Source organism: Varanus komodoensis, unplaced genomic scaffold, assembly GCF_004798865.1.
Source record: "Varanus komodoensis strain SLA01 unplaced genomic scaffold, ASM479886v1 scaffold46_3, whole genome shotgun sequence".
In the NCBI taxonomy this organism is placed as follows: domain Eukaryota; kingdom Metazoa; phylum Chordata; class Lepidosauria; order Squamata; family Varanidae; genus Varanus; species Varanus komodoensis.
Window position 1 is genome coordinate 6,194,169 of NW_025336044.1, and position 19,817 is coordinate 6,213,985.

A 19,817-nucleotide genomic window follows, 5' to 3' on the forward strand; every position below is an offset into this window, starting at 1 on the left:
CTAGCCTTTTATTGACACCTTCTTGCTGGAGGCTGCATGTGGCTCTTAAAGGATCAGTGTCACATTCTGAACTCTCAGGTTCCTTTGTGGCTGAGGGTCAGGAAAAGCTGCAGGGGAATCATCTTCAGAGTCTGGTAAGGTGAGACAACCTGCTCTGGCCAGAAGGGAGTACTGAGGACTCCCCCTGAAGTGCAGGTGTCTGTGACTCCTTTGACTCTAAGACCTGCTCACAGTAGTGTAGGACTGAACCAGTTTTTGTAGGAGGCAGCCTTGATAGTTACCCTTACCCCTCCAGTTTCAATTTTCGAACATCCTAAAATGAACATGCTCACCTCGCTTCATATATAACCTGAAAAACTGAGGTTTGCCAGAATTCCAAACCACTACACAGTTTCTCCAACAAGGTGAATTAAGTGGTGTGCCTTAACTTAGGATGTTCCTTTTCATGATGTCTCTGCATTTATATATTTGAATGTGTACTTGAATATTCTATCCTTGGAGGAAATTAGGATATCAGAGAGTTCAGCCTAGGTTTTCTTCAGTCTTCTCATTCCATGCAACCCAGCTTTGGGCACCAGAGTTTATAAAGGATATTGACAAAGTGGAACATTCCCAGAGGAGGGTAATGAAGCTTGTGAGAGATCTGGAGACTGAGTCCTATGAAGAAAAGTTGAAGGACCTGGGTATTCTTAGCCTGGAGGAAGGACAATTGAGAGGTGACATGATAGAGGGTTTTTTTTCTCTTGCCACAATGGGTAGCAACCAATTTGCCCAAATTAGAAGCAAAGGGATTTGGGATTTGATAAACATTAGTAAGAACCCAGTAAATTCCCTTCAAACGACTCTTGATGGAAGCGAAAGAAGTGCAATAGCAGGATTGCAGCTGAGCATTAAGAAAACAAAAATCATGACTACTGAAGAATTACAGAACTTTACTGGTAAAAATGCAGAAATTGAACTTTGAAAGATTTTATATCCCTTGGCTTAGTCATCAAGTCAAAGGCAGACTGCAGCCAAGAAATTCAAAGGAGGCTGAGACTTGGAAGGGCAGCGATGAAGGAACTAGGAAATATAATGAAGTGTAGAAATGTTTCACTACAGACCAAGGCTGAGGTCATCTTTATTGCTGTATTCCCAATCACAATCTATGGGTATGAAAGCTGGACAGTGAAGATACCTGATAGGAAGGAAATTGATGTTTGAAACATAGTGCTGGAGGAGAACTTTGCAAATATTTTGCGAAGAGAAAAACAAAGAAGTCAGTCCTAGATCAAATTAAGCCAGAATTTTTTCTAGAAACAAAAATGACAAAACTGAAACTGTTGTACTTCAGACACATCATGAGAAGGTAAGACTCACTGGAGAAATACAATCATGCTAGGGAAAGTTGAAAGCAGAAGAAAGAAAAGGCAGATGAAATAGGAGATGAGTTGACTCCATGAAGGAAGCCACAGCCTTGAACTTAGAAGAGCTGAGTGGGGTGGTCATAGGACATTTCTGAGGGCTTTCATGCATACAATAGTCAAAAGTCAGAAAGACTTGATGGCACAGAACAAACGACACTCACCACTGCCTCCAAAGAGAGTTAAGAAACCCAGGTAACTTTGTTGATCCATATCAACAACACAGTCTTCATGGTTTTCATCGTTACCATGAGCAGACCTTTTGAAAAGCTAAGGATCTACATTGTCCATTCCTGGCCAAGCCATCCCAATATTCTTTGTATTACAGCATGGAGCAGTCTGTAACTGCTGGGAAAATTCATTTCCCCCTAACTACTGTGAGGATTGCAGGTAAATTTAGAGGGAGCAGGGAATTCTGATGGGGTGGTAAATGTTAGCAGTGTCCATGTTGATCAAAGGGCCAGTGCTGTGTTTCTGCAGGTCCTGCTCCAGGACATTGCTGGGAAGAATGTTCTGTTACTACAAGCTGTCCCACAGTAGAATAGACTCCCTTCATCAATAGAGAGAGCTTGGATGGCCACCTAGGAAAGGTGCTTTACCAGTCAATTTCCTGCATCCACAGAGGGATGTACTGCTAGATAAGCTTGGAGTACCCAGTCCTGTGACCGCATGATTCTGTCTTTCAAAAACTGATTTACCGCTTGTCTCTGCTGACTGCATGAACTGACCTTCTGCATCTTCAGGCTGAGCATGTGCCGTTCATTTCCATCCTTTCACTTCCAGTTGTTCTGCTGTGCAAATCCTCCCCTGCCACCCCTTTCTGCTCCTGATTCAGAGAAAGAGTTCACAAATAATGCTGATCTATTTCATTGATCTGACAAGCTCTTTTAGGCATTTAAAAAGAATTTAAAAATGGATTGAAATGTATTAGGGACTTGAAATCCAGTGTTTCCCCATTCCCTTCAGAACACCAATTGATTTCAAATATGAGCATTTGACAACCATTTCTAAGGGATTTATCTGACTTTCAATGAATGTAAGTCATCCACTCCACCCCTAATTAAACCTGCTTGTTATCAAACTCTGAGGTCGGGCTTGATTAAAGAAGCAGAAACCATACATAGCATGTCAGAAGAAGGAAAGGTCAGCCAGCAGCAAAACACAAAGGAGATCCCATGATGCTGAATAGGATAAAAATGTTTTAATTAATTAGCCAGTCAATCTGTCATTAAAGGCATGTTTGTTTGTTTGTACATCTGTTAGTTTGTACATCAGTTCGTAGCCCCAAGACCATAACGCTCATACCCCTGAAACTTGGTATGCAAACTAAGGGTGAAAATAGACACTGAAAAGATCTGAGGCTCAGGCCTACAGGATTAATAATAAAATATACAAATTTGCACATTCTAATTTACATATGTGCTAAAATCTGCAAGGTATCATGTTCCCTAAGGACATGCTTATTTGTGAAAAGAGATGTATGGACAGAACAGAAGTGGGCATTTGATTTCAGGGAACAGCCCTCCAGCAGGAAGATTCAAGGTGGGGAGCAGCAGGAGATGAAGCCCATGTGGCAAAAACCCAGGTCCCCTGTGCCTTTATTTCAGCAAGTCCCCTGGTTAGCAGGGAGGTGGCGAGTAGCTCCTGCTCAGGGGTGTGGTGCTCCAGCCCTGGTGGGCCTCTCCCAGCACCACCCCTAACACTTCCCAGCCACATCAGGGTTGTTTCGTTTTTGAATTCATGGATTTTGATCACTTTAGATGTGCCCAGGTGGTTGAAACCTGTGGCGACAGCTTCAGCCACCAAGGACAGACTTTCCTAAGCAGGGCGTGCCTTTACCATTGATACAGTTTTGAAGCCAGAGTAGATCTGTAGACCAAGGGCCTGTGTTATATATCTGCCCCCCTGCTATGGGGTAGCCTTGACTGAAGGAGACAATTTCTCCAGGGGATTATAGAGGCACATAATGTCAGAGGTTGTTCCCTGGGCAATAATTTCATTTGCATGTGCTGGGCACAGCATCTATTTATTTATTTAGCTATGTATGTATTTATTTATAAAAGCATTTATGTACTTAGCTGAAGGTTCTCCCAATGCTTTACTTGAATAATATGCCCTGGCATTCATCTTCAAATGTTATTTCAAAAATTTATATTGCCTTTGTGAAGTGTTTATAAAGTTTATAAAGATGCAGAAAAGCTAGAAAGGGCACCAAGGAGGGCAACAATGATGATTCTGAGACTGGAAGCAAAGCCCTGTGAGGAAAGATTGAGAGAACTGGGCATGTTCAATCTCAAGAAGAGAAGTCCGAGGGGTGATAGGATAGGCACCCCTCTAAAAGTGCCTGAAATGCTGTCACAAAGAGGATGGGCAAGATCTCTTCTTGTCCATTTCAGAGTGCAGGACACGGAATGGCTGACTTTATTTATTTATTTATTTATTTATTTATTTAGGAGACTTCTATGCCGCCCCATTTGCTGAAGCCTTGGGGCGGCTCACAACCATAAATAAACTTCAAAATAGAATAGTATAAATTAACAATATAAATTAACAATATAAATTAAGTCGCCCTGGCGACTTGAGCTAAAAGAAACCAGATTTAGACTAGCTACCAGGAAGAGTGTCCTCACTGTCAGAGCAGTGCAACATGGAGCCTATTACCTGGGGATGTTGTGGGTCCTCCTTCGCTAGAGACACTCAGAAAGCATCTGGATGGGCACCTGAATGGGATGGTGTAGCTTAGTGTCCTGCAATTGCAGGGGGTTGGACCTGATGGCCTCCTGGCCCCTTCCAACTCTACTATCCTATGATTCTATGAATTTACAAATACTAAAAAGAAAGAGCAACATAGCTGATATACGTATTGGTCAGATGACTATCATCATCATCATCCATAATTTCTTTCCTATACTGTCCAATAGCTGGAGTTCACTGGGTGGTTAACAGTGATGCTTCTATAGGTTCTGTGCTTACCTCAGGATGTCTGAATAGTCACTGGCAGTGCATGTGAACCTTGGATTTAGTTCCAGTCCTCAGAATGGCACACGTTTCCTGAGACCACAACCCTTGGTTGCGGATTGTGCTCATTTAGAGCTGGCACTCTCTGGAGCAGCTGGCAGGCATTAGCTTGAACTCCATCCCAGCATGCTGGTATTGACAACAAGCTACAATTCAAAAGGAAAGGGGTGACAATCATGTCTCAGTGGAAAGCGTACTGGGATGGGACAGATTCCTGTTCACATGACATTGTTGCCTAGCAGGAAACAGACACACAAAGGATTCCCATGGGCAACTCTAATTCCCCCTGCCATGCAGATGATGGACTGGTCTATTGTTATACTGTTATCAGGAAAAGCCTCAGCCTTGAGACCATATAAAGATGCTTGGGAACTGGCTGACATACTGAAATCAGCTGAACATTTTCAGCTGAACATTTCCAACATGAAAGCAAAGATTTGGTGTCTCAGCATCTGAAACAATGTGGTGGATCCATAGCAAATTTGAGCATGGGCCATTTGCTCCTTTGTTCTTTAAAAAAAAGGGATATGACTGAGTATGAATGTCAACCAGAAAACTTAAAATTGGTACAGAAGCATCTCTGAGGTACTTCAATAGGCTGGGCTCAAAAATGAGATATCTTTAGACCAAACCATCAAAACTCAGGACTAGGTAGCTGAAACGTTAGGGATGAATGAAACAGTCAATTCATTTTCTCTCTCATTCATTTTTTTAAAAAATCTTAAATTCTTTTCATCCCGAATAGGAAAACACATAGAAGTCTTGTTAAACTCTTAGCTATCTGCTGTAGCTGCATCCAGTAGATACAGATAATCTGAGCATGGGGAAAACCATGTTGTAGTTGCATGTCACAGAGCTGGTAAAGATGAGAACTGTTTAGCTCTTGAAGGTCTGGGTTTGAATTTCTCTTTGTACCAAATTAGAGCAGCCATTGCTTTTGTCTAAGTCTGGGGGCTGGACAGATTAGTCTCTCATTTTTTGTTTCTCCACATTCAGTTGTTGAAATCTCTTTGTGTCTGATATGGAGGAATGTAGAAGTTTGGGTATTTTTTTAAATCAGAAATGAATTGTTCCACCACCCCTAAACAGCATTTATGGGATGGATGCATAACAATGCTGGGACTGCAGAAGGTGGGGAGGGAAAGCTTAACCTTTCTCTTCTGTTACCTTCCCGTCAAAACTTGCCATTCAATAAACACTCATCAGGAGGGAACCCTTTATTGGAACCAGATCAAGTTGGAGACTTTTGATTCCTTGTATAAACTGACTTTCCTCCAGGGAACCTGAGACAGCATATACAATCTCCATCCCTCCATATCTGTGGCTCAAAATGGTAAACTCCAGGACAAGTTTTGCTATTTGATACTGTTGTTCATCTCTGTCCATTAAAGGGGGAGTAGCTTGCATCAGCTTCCAAATTAATGAAGAGCTATCCCTGCCAGAAAACTGCAGAACAATTCATTACCGTTTGGTCACCAGCTAAACACAGTCACTTTAATCTTCAAGCTTCTCCCATGGAATCTGGCAAGCCAGAAGACTTCAAAGGACTCCACATCAAAGCAGAGATTCTGAAAGAAGTGGAGCAGGCCAGAGCACCCAACTCCTTTGGAGCAGGCCAGCTGGAATCCAGGATTGGCTTGACGTTTTTTATCTATGGTGCTTGCCACTAAAGAAAACCCCCAAACCCAATACATGACAGGAAGGCTAGCCTTAGTGCTCCCTTCAGTGCTCCCCTCCCCCAAAAGTAAAACAAGGCTGGCAGTGTTTTCAATATAGATACTTCTATATCATTTCCTAATGTTCCTTCAGAGTATAGTCACATTCTGGTTTTATCTAGAATGAATGACACCAAACTAGAAATGAGCAGATTGCAGTTCATTTTCGTTGTTGGTACCCAAAAGACATTTCTAGCAGTGGGGTAAGGAAAAGGGAAAAGATTCTTTCTGCTTTTGGTCAACCTAGCTCACTCCAGACAGTCTATCAAAAGCACATATACTGCTGCTGAGTTCGGAGTTGTCAGCTCCATGCCTGGGCCTAGCACCCGAAAGGACATCTTGTGCAGTAGAAGTGAGAGCATCCTTTTCCACTGCTATTATTTTACTAGGCATCCAAAAAACTAATGAAAGGGCCTGAGGAACCGCTTGTGGAAGGGAATTCCAGAGCATAGGTGTCACTGTGGGAAATGTCTATACCATGTGGCTACCTGGAGGAGTTTTGGATTGGAGGGGACTATGGATTATACTGATTATGGTCCTATAAGTGTGTGGCCTCCAAAAACACTGGACCGTAACTCTTCAGTTAGTGCTGCTGATGTGCATGCAGGTCAGCATGCCAGGGATGGTAAGAGCTGTAGTCCGATGCACTTGGAGGCTGGCAGTTTGGGGAAGGTGGGTTTAGAACCCTGCAGCTCAAAACTTAGCACTTTGACTAGGTCAGCAAAAAATACCTGGGAAACAAATTGGAGAGGCGGAACTATTTTGCAGGCAACTCACCTCTAGGAACTTTCCAACACCTGGTCTTTCCACTCACTATATTCACTTACGATGCACCAAGGACCGGTGGCAACAAAGGGAGCCTCTGAGAAGGAAATAGAATCCCTCTTCCCTCTGCCCCGCCCCCCAGTCCACACACACTTGCCCTGCACATATATTTTCACTCGGGGGGCAAAATAAGTCGAGCTTGTCCTGCTAAAAGCCTATTCTAGGAGCAAGGGAGCTTGCCAAGGATCCACACCCCAACTTGCATTCTTCATGCTCAGATAGGAGACAAAAGAATCCTCCATTTGTCTCGTTAGAAGAGCTTGCCTCATGGAGAGGCTATGCACACCTGTCTGGGCTGAGGCCCTGGGTGGTTGCGGAATGGCCTGAATGGACAAAGGCTGCCCTGCATGCCAGAGAGGGTATTGGGAGAAGCAAGGCTGGGTGATCCATGGGTTGTAATGCATTGCTGAAAGGCAGCCTTGCACTAGGAATGGTCCCTGTGCAGAATGACTTCAAATGCACTCTGATCCCCTCAAAGGATTCCAAACTCTCCAATACTTGCTATCTGTTTTAGATATTTACTGTCACTGTTGGATCCCACTTGACAGCAGGTGTGCAACAGTATTTAGTATTTGTTCAGGTCTGACCATTTTGTAGGATTGATTTGAAATTCTTTTTGGTAGACATTTTAGGTACTGTCAAAAATGGTTCCCTTTTTGCTGATTTTTTTGCAGGGAGCAAGGAGACTCAGGACATGTATCCACCTGTTTATTTAGTTAATCTTCTCTTGCTCCGATTCTCTGTGAACATCAGTTGCCTTCTGTGGTGTCGTTACACAGCCAAATGTGATCGAGTGCATCTCCTTATGATTGATGAAGTAGCACGGTGATGCCGTCCATTCACTGTGTGATCTCTGGTGGGCTGGGACCACCAAGCTGATTTTTATCTGGGGAGCATCCCTCTCACTTTCAGGTGGAGGACCTGCCCAAGACTTCTTACCCTCCAAGTTGGAGCCTAACTGCTGGCTTTTCACACAAGAGCAAATGCTTAAAAATATCTTGTTAATCCATTCAGCCATTAGTTCCTACTCTCACCTGTTCTCCTTGTGGAGGTGAACGCCAGTATCTTCATACTGCTGCACTCTTACACTGCATTTCTATCCCATGAGAGAAAAAGCCATAATCTCCAGTACAGAGGAATGTTGCTGTCTCCCCGCCACCCCACAGCAGGCTCTGCCATGAACTCCTGCTTCAGCTCTAAGTGGTCCCATCTGAGAAAAGGTGGATATAATCAGCACCCTTCTGATGATTGTATCTGTGGGCCTGTTGAGATAAAGAGAAGGGCAGGCATTACTGTAGATCAGTCTGAATTCCAACAGGGTAAGAGACAGGAGAGCTAAGAGGAAGAGGCAAAGTTCAAGTGAGTGGCCAAGAAAAGTGTGCAGTTTATTCCAATCTTGTCCCAGACAATCTCTATTCACCCTTCTCTCCTAATCTATTTCCTAACTGTGTTTCCACTCTACATCTGCTGCCGTGTCTCTTTGCTTGGGTGAAAATGACATTCCAAAGGGGGTCGCTGGAGTTAGATGCGTCTGTCATTTCATTAGAATTGGGTTTGGAGTACCACTTTGCTGTTTGAGGCTCTTTCATTTTCAGCATAAGCAAGAGAGGAGTTTAATGAGAAAAGGAGCCAAGCATTTTAAAATTGCAGTGCCTTTTGTCCTCAAAGGAATATTTCTGGCCCCATTATAAGAACTTCTATTATATGTTCAATTCTGAGATATATAGTTGAGTGCCTTCCATCCTGTAGTGCTTTAGAAAGCAAGTGGAGGTGAATCACTGTTTTGAAAATTTCTTAGTAAGGATGCATTATTTCCAGCTCAAAGTCATGGCCAGCTTGCTACTCCATGATTCCTGAGATGCTGGCCAGAAAATCATAGAATCAGAGAGCTGGAAGGACTTTGGAGACCCCCTAATCCATACTAGGGATGCTGGAGAAATCTATGGTGGATTCAGATGACTTTGGATTTCTGTGATTCTGACATGCAGATTCCATAGCTGTCTGACATTTTCTGAGTCAAGTGTATTCCGTGGACTTGTGGACTAGGTTTTCACTGAGGGGGGAGGACACAAATTGCACTAATGCACATTAGTGGAAACAGAAGAACATTCTGGCAAACCCCCCTGATTTAATCAATGAGTGGATGATGGAATGACAGGAACCTATCCACAAAACTTGGATGGAGCAGATTTAAAGAGGATGGTCATGGCCAGATGACTTGTAGTTCTTCTTATGGTACCATCCACTTGCTAAGCAACTTCAAGTCCATCTGTACTTCAAGTTCTCTCATGACCTATCTGGGGAGGATTCTTCTGAACAAGAAGAGAGGAGAGCACCTCATACTTCAGCAACAGCCCGGCAGCTACAGCCTTCTTTTGGAAGAGCAACCTGGGCCCTCTTGGACTATTTCTGGGTTCCCCCAAGGGCAGGAAATGGAGCCAGAGATAATTCACCCCTTGGAAAGGTAGAGGATCAAGCACAAGCAACGGAACTCCAAACGGAAGGCACAGCATGGGCTTGCCTTAAAAGCAACAGGCTCACCTAAGTAACCAGCTGCAACGATTCACAGCCAGCTATACATTTATTTATTTAAAACATTTCTATGAACACTGAATAATTAATAACAATTTTGATACTGCAGCAGATTGAGAATAGCAAAGAACTGGAAGGAGGAATGGAATTTCCAGTTAACTGAATGATATAGAGAAATTTGGAATATAGCTGCTAATGATATGTTGATGTGTGGATTCCTTGACCTTTGCTTTCCCTCCTGGACCCCTTTCTTGGACACCACTGTCTCACCTGGGCATATGACATGATGAATCCTATGGACTGACCTGTGGATTGATTTTTTCCTTTTGGTTACTTCCTGAAGGTACTTTTAGCCTAAAGCAGGTGCTTACTGATGTAGAGCATCTCCCTTCTTATCTTTTATTATTTTTTAAAGTGGGCTTAGATTCTACCATGGGATAGAAGTCTGGGCTACCCCCAGAGCTCGTGGCAGCTCCTTTTGCTCCTAGTCTAGTCTCACTGGCAAATGAAAGCAGTTTGAGAACATGCCATTTTAAAACAACTGTTTTCCCTTTCTGTTCTAAGTAGCAGCAATCAGATGCTATCTTTACATGGGCATGGCCAATGAGGCCAGAGAAGCAATATGAAGCACACCTCTTTGTGTCCTTATTGGCTGGGCCTCTCAAAGTGAGCACCTGTTTGTTTCAGACTGGGGCTACTTTAAGTGGGAAAGGGGAAATATTTTCAAATGACATAGAAACATAGAAACAGAGTGAGTCAGAAGGGTCCTCCTGGGCCATCTAGTCTGACCTTCGGCTCCAGCTGCCTCCACTCATGACATGCCCACCATGTGCATGTCCAGCCTATCTTTGAACACCCTCACCAATGGGGCCACAACCACCTCCCGTGGAACCCCATTCCGTACCCTTGGGGTCCTGACTGTCAGGCATACTATCATCTCTGCAGCATCACCCAACTGGCTCTTCTGGTTCTTCCTTTTGCTTGTGGGGCTGAACTAGGGGATGCTGGAGGAGAAGGAAGACCCACTGTCACTAAAAAATAGAGGGAGAGCTAGCCAGCAAGGTGGTAGCTTCCCCCTGCCCCACTCAAGCAACCTGGTTGTATCCCCTGAGAAAGTGATAGTACTTCTGGCTTGGACAGTCCTTATATATAGGATGCCTTCAAAGACAGAGCTGTCCTCTGAAATATGGGCCACTCTAGCTGGACCAATGGTTTAATACAACATTTGGCAGCTTTGCAGGCTTGTTACGGATGAATTTGTTGACTGATTTTTCAAAAATGCTGTTTGTAATGGAAACCCAGTTTCTACTGATTTTCTTGTGAACAATTCTTGTGAGGGACACTTTGCAACCCTCTTGGCATAACTTTAAAGGTCTGAGCAGCACACTGGCCAAGCCAGCTTCGAAAATGGAATGCATTGTCTGTCTAAAATCATTTTAAGAGATTCACAGTTTCTCCATTATTAAGTCTAAATGATGCTAATAAAGGTTGGTTTTGAGCCTGACCTACACAAATAGATTGCTATTGTGAAAAAGACCCCAAATCACATTTTTAAAAGCCGGTTAACAGCATCTGAAAGCACTGAACTGACATCAGAATAACAATCCTTGACAAAAGAGAGTTCCATGCAAAGATACAAAAACACATTAGCTAAAATGAAAAATGAGAAAAATGAAGGAGAACAAATCTGAAATCTTGTAAGCAATATATTATGAAATAAAAGCTTACCCATGGGAGAAAATTAGGTTTCTCATTCTTGAAGAAACATGAAAAACTTTAAGGGGGAAAAGCCACTTGCAAAATATCAGGTGATTCTTTCTGTTTTCCTTGATCCCCTCTATATTTCAGTTGGATAAGAATTCCTTGAACATTACATAATAATGTATTTTATGACAGGTTCTACATAATAAAATGATTATATGACCAGAAATGCATTAATAACAGGGGAGGAGGGAAATGGCAGAAAGCAATTCAAATGTGCCAGGATGAGGAACCCTGATTTATCGAATGTTTTTTATTTATTTTTGAGCCACACATTCCAGAGTGAGAAGAATGGAGAAAAGCAATTAAATTTACAAAAGGGAGCCCAGCAACTCTGAGGCTGCTTTTCCAGCTATCTTGAGTAGAATAAAGTGTGCAACAATAAAATTACCTTTAGTAGCAAGCCATTTCCTAAGTACGTAATGCCTGGAAGCTAGAGACCCACAACTGGTAGCTTACAGTTTCTACCCAGCCCCTAGAAATGTTCTGTCAGTTTTTGTTGTTGATTTACACCCCAAATGCTTTCATTTTTACATTGAGATAAAGGCAAAGAGTTCATTAATTCCACACCATGCTAAAGCAGCAGCACTTGCCACACCAGTAATATTTCAAGTACATGGAGAACTTGGAGGTAGGCAGAAGATCAGCCAGTAGGTCAGTAAATGATAACAAAAGCAAATAGGATCCCCCCCCCCCCCAGCACGACTTAGGCTGGTAAAATGAAGCAAGTGTATGGCTGTGTATTGTTTTATTTATTTATTTATCTATCTATCCATTTATATCCTGCCTTTTTCCTACAAAGGGCTCAAGGCAGCTTACATCATTCTCCTCCTCCATCTTATCCCCACAACAACAACCCTATGAGGTAGGTTGGGCTGAGAGTCTGTGACTGGCCCGAAGTCACCCAGTTGGCTCCGTGGCTGAGGGGGGACTAGAACCCAGATCGTCTGAGTCGCAGTCCCACACTCTTAACCACTACACCACACTGGCTCTCAAGGAGTATTAGGTATTAGGAGTGGACTTTAGAATGGAAGGACTGTGAGGGTATCAAAACTCACACTCCTGTTAATTAAACCACTCTGTTCTTTAATCAAAGTTTATGTCCTTAAGCTGCTATTCTGCATGTGGCTCCTTGGGGTTCCAATGGAAATAAAGTAGATCCTACATTCTTGAAATCTGCCTGCTTCTGATTTAGGTCAATCCCCAGACCAGCTTACATCCTGGCCTGGATGGTGGTATGACATTTCATGTACAAAGTACATTACAGATTTTTAGAAATGTGGTCAACTAACCTTATAATGGAAATTGCTTGTCTTTCCAAGCACTATGCAAAGTGAAACTCAGTTATCCTGCACAATTCACAGTTCTCCACATTTTGCAACAGAGATTTCCAAGATTTTATTTATATAAAACATGGATACAAAAATCTACCTATTGGAGAAACGATATTGAATGAAAACCACATGTTTGGAAAATAGCTTGCACAAAACATGTAGCGGTGAGTGAAATGCATACATAATATATGCATTAGGAGAAATGTGCATAAAATGCCTGTGAGTTTTCATGCAAACCTAGAAGAGGATTCTCAGCATTTGGGATAAACTAAATTCAAGACTGGAAAAAAGAAATGATAAGAAACTGGAATAGATGGATTTGTCCAACGCCACTTATTACTTATTCATGTGCCTGGTGCTTTAGCAAACAGTTTGGCTGGTTGCTGCTCCAAGGAGCTTACCATCTAAAATGGGATCCAGGGAGAACAGAGGAAGCAAAGAGACAGGGAGGTAGCGGAAGACTGTGCGATCATTTCACTTGCACATGGGTAGGGTGGTTGCAGTAGCACAGATCTAGGCATCGATGATCATCTCTCTCTCTCTTTCTTTGTTGTTGCAAAAATGTGTTTCTGGAGTGGAGGTTGAACATTTATGGTGGATGGTGAAACTTTCCTCTGTACTGGAAAGCTATGCGGATTCTACATGTAAATCTTCATGTGTGATGATCTTCCACAGCTGTGCAAAATGACTTGGACAAGTACACTGCATAAGCACTGCACAGTAAACCGGTATATTGCGAACTCCCCAACTCCTCGAGCACTTCAGCTATGCGGGGGTATAAAGGTGGTGGTGCTGATAACCCTTTATGTACAGGATTTTTTGGGCAAGAAATTCAGGGACCTAAAGGCCAAGTGCCCTTTTCCTCTATCTTGCTGGTCCGGGAATTTGGGCAAACCAGGGAAAGGAAGGTTGCAGAGGTGAACAACTGACTCAGGACATGGTAGTAGAAGGAACACCTCAACCACAGCACCTGGTTTCTGGTGAGGGATGGGGTGAACCTCATGAGGATGTGGAAAAGGTCTTTTGGAAATGTTCTAGCAAGCTTCATCTGGAAGACTTTAAACTGAGTTGGGTGGGGGGAGGTTCAGGAACCCCAGAAACTTATCCTGATGGGACAAGTGAGGAAAGAGGACCAGGGTTTTGGATCCAGGGTGTTAGAGGTATTGCAGGGGCTGGCAGGACTTCTATGAAGAGGGTGCCAGTATCAGGAAAGATGGGAGGAAGGAGGAGGCTGGGGATTCAAAGAAAGGGATCTGTGGGAAGGAGCTGAGATGCAGGTATACCAATGCTAGGAGCATGGGTAATAAGCAGGAAGACCTTGAGGCTCTCTTGGGAATAGGAGGGTATGACCTGGTGGGGATCACAGAAACTTGGTGGGATAAAAGGCAAGTCTGGAATGTAACATAGAGGGGTATGCCCTGTTTAGAAAGAACAGGAGGGGAAAGAGGGGAGGGGGCATAGCGTTATATGTCAGAGAAGGGATAGGATGCAGTGAGAGAATGCAGCATAGATGGGGATTCACTAGAGGCAGTCTAGGTTTTGACAGGGGGAGGAACCTGACAGTGGGGGTATGTTATTGCCCTCCAGGTCAACCTGAGACCCTGGATGATGTCCTGACAGACCAGATTAGAAGGATATCTCAGGGGAGGGACACTGTAATTATGGGAGATTTCAGTCCCCCAGATATTAGTTGGGAGTCTCACTTGGTGGTGATGGCCAGGTCAGGTTGCTTCCTAAATGCTATAGAGGGAGGGTTTTTCACAGACAGGGTCTGAGAGGTGATGAAGTGAGGGAGAAATATCTTTGAGTTGGTCTTGACTAACAGGAGGAGCTGATAGGGGTGCAGATTAGGGGAGCTCTGGATGCAAGTGATCACTCCATCCTTTGCTTTGAGATCAGGGGAATTGGGATGAGTGGCAGGTCAAGTATTAGAACCTGGGCCTTCATGAGGGCCAGCAATGGTCAATGAAGGCCAGGCTGGGGAAAGTCTCCTGGGAGAGGATACTAGATGGCAAGGGAATTCGGGAGGGAAGTGGGCTGGGGACAATAGGATGACGTTCAATGCTGATAAGTGCAAGGTCTTGTAGTTGGGGCATAGGAATGGGTGTCATAAGTACAGGTTAGGGGACAAATGGCTGCAAACAGCACTTGTATAAAGGATCTCGGAGTGCTGTTCAACTGCAGGCTAAACATGAGTCAGCAGTGTGACATAGTGGTCAAGAGGGTGAACACCACCCTAGGATGCATAGCCAGAAGCAAGGCTTCTAGATTGGGAGAGGTGTTACTGCCACGCTATATGACTCTGATGCGGCTGCAGCTGGAGTATTGTGTTCATTTCTGGACCCCTCATTACAAGAGGGATATAGCAAGGTTGGAAACAGTGCAGTGAAGAGCCACAAGGATGGTGGCTGTTTTGCAGGGTAAGTCATATGAGAAGAGACTGAGGGAGCTGTGTCTTTTCAGTCTTGAGAAGAGGAGACTCAGAGGGGACCTGTTAGCGACAAACAGGTATGTGGGGGGTGTCTTGCAGAGGTGGGTTGTGACCTGTTCTCCCCTGCGGAGGAGGGCAGGACACGCTCCAATGGAGCAAAGCTCAGGGAACCAAGGTTCAATTTGGATGCCAAGAAGTACTTCCTGACAGTTAGGACCCTGAAGGTATGGTTCCATGGGAGGTGGTTGAGGCCCCATCGGTGAGGGTGTTCAAGGATAGGCTAGACATACAGATGGTGGGCATGTTGTGAGTGGAGCCACCTGGAGCCTCGGGTGAGACTGATTTGCTCTGTTTCTAGATGGAGTAATCCAGGTTGGTGGTGGGGGGTCTATGCAGAGTCCTGCATTGACATTTGGTAATCTGTGAAATGATCCTGCATTTATCAAGGCTAGACATCAGAGAACAAGAACTTGTCAGCCAGGCGGCCTCTGCTGGGCTGCACAATGTACAGTTTGTGGGTCACACGATCCTCTTCAGCTGTGGGCACTTTTCTTGGAGGATTAAAATTGTTACTTAATATCTCTCATGAACCTCCTTTCACCACCTTCACATAGTCCCCATCGCTTTTATTTAGCCTACTTTTGCTGAAGCCTAAACAGATTTGCTGGCTCGATGGCCATCTTTTTGCGTGCAGAATAAGGGAAGCCGGCCATTTTACATTTGCATATATTAATTCAGCCTTCCCCAACCTCAGGCCTCCCAGGTGGTTTGGCTTGCAACTGCCAGCATTCCTGGCTTGCTGATGGGAGCTGTAGTCCTGAACACCTGGAAAGCCACCAGGTTGGAGAAGGCTGTTTACTGAGAAGGACTTCTGCCTACAGGGGATGCATGCCATGTGATGAATATCAACTTTCACATCTGAGCACTGATGAACCCAGATAACTTTTTGGACTTAGAGTAGCACAGTGGTGGGGAACTGGTGGCCCTCCAGGTATGGTCGGGCTATGAATCCCATCTCAATTTTCATTGGCCACCTGTTCTCTTTTGACCATGGGGTGGATTACAGATGGGATACCAGCTGAGTTTTTAATGAAGCTAAGATTGCAGCAAACGCATTTGGCTGAAGATAGTCTCAAGGTCATTTGATTACTGAAGCTGGATTTTGGGAGAGAGTAGAGGAATGGTGAAGCAGTCCACGGCTGAGGCCATCCAATACAGCTAGAGTTCAGCACAGTGTAGGTCAGAGGCTGTCCAAGGTCATGCACAAACATCGGTCCAGAGCAAAGGATGCAGAAACAAGAGGTGAAGATTCAGGAGCCAGAATGTTGTTTTCCAGCAATGCCTTGTTTTTGAGTGTGCCTGTGAGTGGTTGCAGTATCTTCTGGCTTGATTCTGAAATGTCCTGGATTGGGGAAGACTTCTGCCTTGAAGTGTGATAATTCAGGCTCAAGGATGACTCCTTGAGGGGTGGCATGAAATCAGGCTGATGGGAACTGGAGTCCAACAACAATCAGATGACCTCCAGCCTTGCAGTGATGAATACTGGTGATTATTTTTAGGTGACTCTTAGCAACTGCCAGTACATCACTGAATAGTCAGGTGTGCAAAGGACTGGTATTTTTGACCTTGGAAGCCCTTCATGACTTAGGTTCAAGATACCCAAAGGATCAACCCTCAAGGGAAAGCAGGTTGAGCTTCAGGTCAACGTGGCTGGCCTGTTGGACAAAAAAGCAAGAGGATCTTCACATGGGTTGCCAGGGAGAGGGGCCAAAGGACTGGTTGGTCTATGCAGGAACTGGGCTTTTGGTGCATGCAGTTCTTCTGCTGAGGAAGGTGGACATGTCTCCTAGTTTACAGAAGGCAGTTCTTTGTATGAAGGTCTGTCCAGCCTAACCCAGGCTGAAAGATGAAGAACCCAAGAAGGGAGAGCCAGTGGGGATCTTGCCGCTCCCTATGAAGAGTTAGCACTTGGACAGCAGATGGGGCAGGACACACCTAGTCACAGTCTTCTTCCCTGAAATGACTACATTTCTATTTTCACTAGCATATTTTCCCTAAATTTGCACCGGTAGCTATAAATTAGCCTATGCCAATTTTATGCCAATCTGCATACTCTTTTGCTTTTTATAGGTGGTGGTGGTGATGAATTTCCCCTCTCTTCTTTTAGGCAGTATGTATGGCTGATTGCCACCTAGATGTGATGGTCTCTTCTCTCCAGTGCTATAGTGGAGCCAGGGCACTCAGGGTCGTAGCACCAGGACAATTTGATTAAGAGGAATGCTGGCACCATGTGCCACCCTTCTGAGAATACCCTGCTACCTCTTAGCTTAGCTGCAGCCCTCATAGTAGCTGGCCAGAAATGGCTTTCCCAGCATGTTGTTGGGATTGTAAGGAATCACTGTTGTGATGCAAAGAGAGTTGAGCTCAATTCTGGGACGAATTCTGTTCAACCCTTTTATCAATGACCTGGAGGAGGGGATAACCAGTCTGCTGACTAAATTCCCAGACTATACCAAAGTGGGGGCAGTGGCCACAACTGAGGAGCAGGAGATCCAGAAGGATCTGAACAGGCTGTGGAAGTGGGTGGGGGACAACAGGATGGCATTCAATGTGAATAAATGCAAGGTCTTGCACTTGGGTCACAGGAATAGTTGTCACAGGTATAGGATGTGGGACAAGTGGATGGAGAGCACTACTTGTGAAAGGGTTCTTGGAGTACTTGTCCACAGAAGGCTGAACATGAGCCAGCAGTGTGACATGGCGGTTAAGAAGGCAAATGCTACCCTTGGATATATAGCTAGAACTGTGGCTTCCAGATCTAGGGAGGTGTACATACCGCTCTACATGAATCTGGTGCTCTCACAACTGGACTCCTGTGTCCACTTCTGGGCTGCACATTATAGGGGAGACATAGCTAGGTTAGAATCAGTTCAGTGCAGGGTCACAAGAAAGGTGGCCGGGTTGGGAAGGATGGCGTATGAGCAGAGACTGAGGGAACTGGGTCTTTTCAGCCTGGAGAAGAGGAGACTGTGAGGGGATCTTTTAGCAACTTATACGTATGTGAGGGGATGTCATGTGGAGGAGGGTTGTTACCTGTTCCTCCCTGCAGTGGTGGGCAGGATGCATTCCAATGGGGGAAAGCTCAAGGAACCAGGGTTTAGGTTGGACGTCAGGAAGTACTTTCTGAAGGTTAGGACCCCTAGGATATGGAATGGACTTCCAAGCAAGGTGGTTGGGCCACACCCATTTGCTTTGCCTCTTCCCACCTTGCTTTTGGCCCTATCCACCGCTGGAATGAGTCTCCTGAACTAAACTTGGCCTGTGGGCTGAAAGAGATCTAACAACTTTTATATAGACCTGATCTGTAGAAAGTCTATCATCAAAGTCTAGGTTGCAGGCAGTTGATCCCATTTCTCTCACACATGATATACAGACTAAACAGTGGTCTGTTATCTAAAAGGGGTTTATTTTATACCAGTTTTGCAAACCCTAGGATGCACTGCAGCTTTGAATGAAATGTGTGATCATGACTAAAATGTTGATCCACTTTTACTTTACTGCTTTGATATTGTAAACTCTAGGATGCAGTGCAATTCTATCATATTTCTCTCCTTGTACTCAAATTATCTAATTAGATTTCTAGTCAATGAGCTTAAATTACGGAAACTGCAAGCAAACAAGTATTGTCTCAATAGACAGTATCCTATTGCAGCCCAGAGAGACACAAGTTCCAGGCATGCTTTTTATAACACAGTATCTCACCCTAAGCTTCAGTTACTTCCCTAGGCTAGAGTATCATGAAAGGGGGTTGTCTTCTGAAAGATTAGATGGCAGCTGGATTTCTTCCTCCCTGTCTCGGCTATTCTTGTCAGGTCTTCTGCTCCCACATCCTTGGTGTCCCATCAACTGCTTCCTTGTCCTGCTTCCCATTTGACTCAAAAGCAGTCCCCGTGTTTTTCTGTGGTGTGTCTGCAGAAGTGTTGGGCTGCATCTCTACAAATTCTCCATGAAATATGTGTGGACTCTAGTCTATGTTTATGAAGCCTTGAGTAGTTGCCCAACACAAACATGCACATCAAGTTAGAAATTCCTCCATCTGGCACTGGATGAAAGTTATCTCTATTCTTCTGAGATCTTGGGTTTATACACAGGGTACATACACAAGGAACTGCAATATGGTGGGACAATATTTATGTCCATCATAATATACAACTGATATATCACTGACAAATGGGTTGATTGTCCCGATAGTAGCTTCATTTGTGTTTTAGCTTGGGAGATCAGATGCTTCCTATTTGAATTGGAAACATTTCTGGTTCATGATTGTTATTGCACATGAACTAATATCAGGGTGTCCTCCTTGATTTACACAGAGACACTAGAACCTTGATTTACTGCTCTACATCCTGGCACAGATGTTCCCCAGCATCGAAAGCTTCCCATGGAGAGGTCCTTAGAAAACACTTGAGTGGAATGGTCTTGATTTCCCTTTCATTTCCCTCCATATGGTCAGTTAAAATGCCTACTGGTGGGTGAGAGAAGAGGAGCCTTCATGAGCGAAGTGCTGGAATTGCCCTGCTCGTCTTCTCCTCATCTCAGCAAATTGTCTTTCTATGCCTCAGCACTTTTCCAGTACCAGAACAGGAGCCTAGTATCATCCACAAGATTAACCCATTTATTATAGGACAAGCTGTTGTCAAAAAGAATTAATCCATTGAAATTTTCAATTATGGCAATCTTAAAAGACAAAGTTTTAATGTGATTGCTGAGTTAGTGGATTTTGAAATAAGGACATGAT

The 19,817-nt window shown here is 44.2% G+C and overlaps 2 protein-coding genes across 6 annotated transcripts in view; one reads left to right on the forward strand and one right to left on the reverse strand.

The window, feature by feature from the left end:
- The window catches only part of KLHL25 (kelch like family member 25), a 116,536-nt gene extending 111,623 nt beyond the window's left edge, over positions 1–4,913 (reverse strand). For 2 of the 5 annotated variants that reach the window (XM_044444972.1, XM_044444976.1), the window contains exons 1-2: positions 4,377–4,913; positions 2,132–2,229 (exon numbers count right to left, since the gene is read on the reverse strand). The gene's annotated coding sequence lies outside the window, so the exon portion shown is untranslated. Of the gene's footprint in view, positions 1–789; positions 1,178–2,131; positions 3,850–4,376 lie in introns of those variants that run through there. The other 3 variants (XR_006416165.1, XM_044444977.1, XM_044444975.1) reach the window with 3 other exon arrangements.
- AGBL1 (AGBL carboxypeptidase 1) overlaps positions 1–19,817 on the forward strand; it is a gene marked incomplete at its 3' end in the record, with an annotated part of 102,536 nt that overhangs the window by 6,131 nt on the left and 76,588 nt on the right. The gene's annotated exons all lie outside the window — the stretch shown is intronic.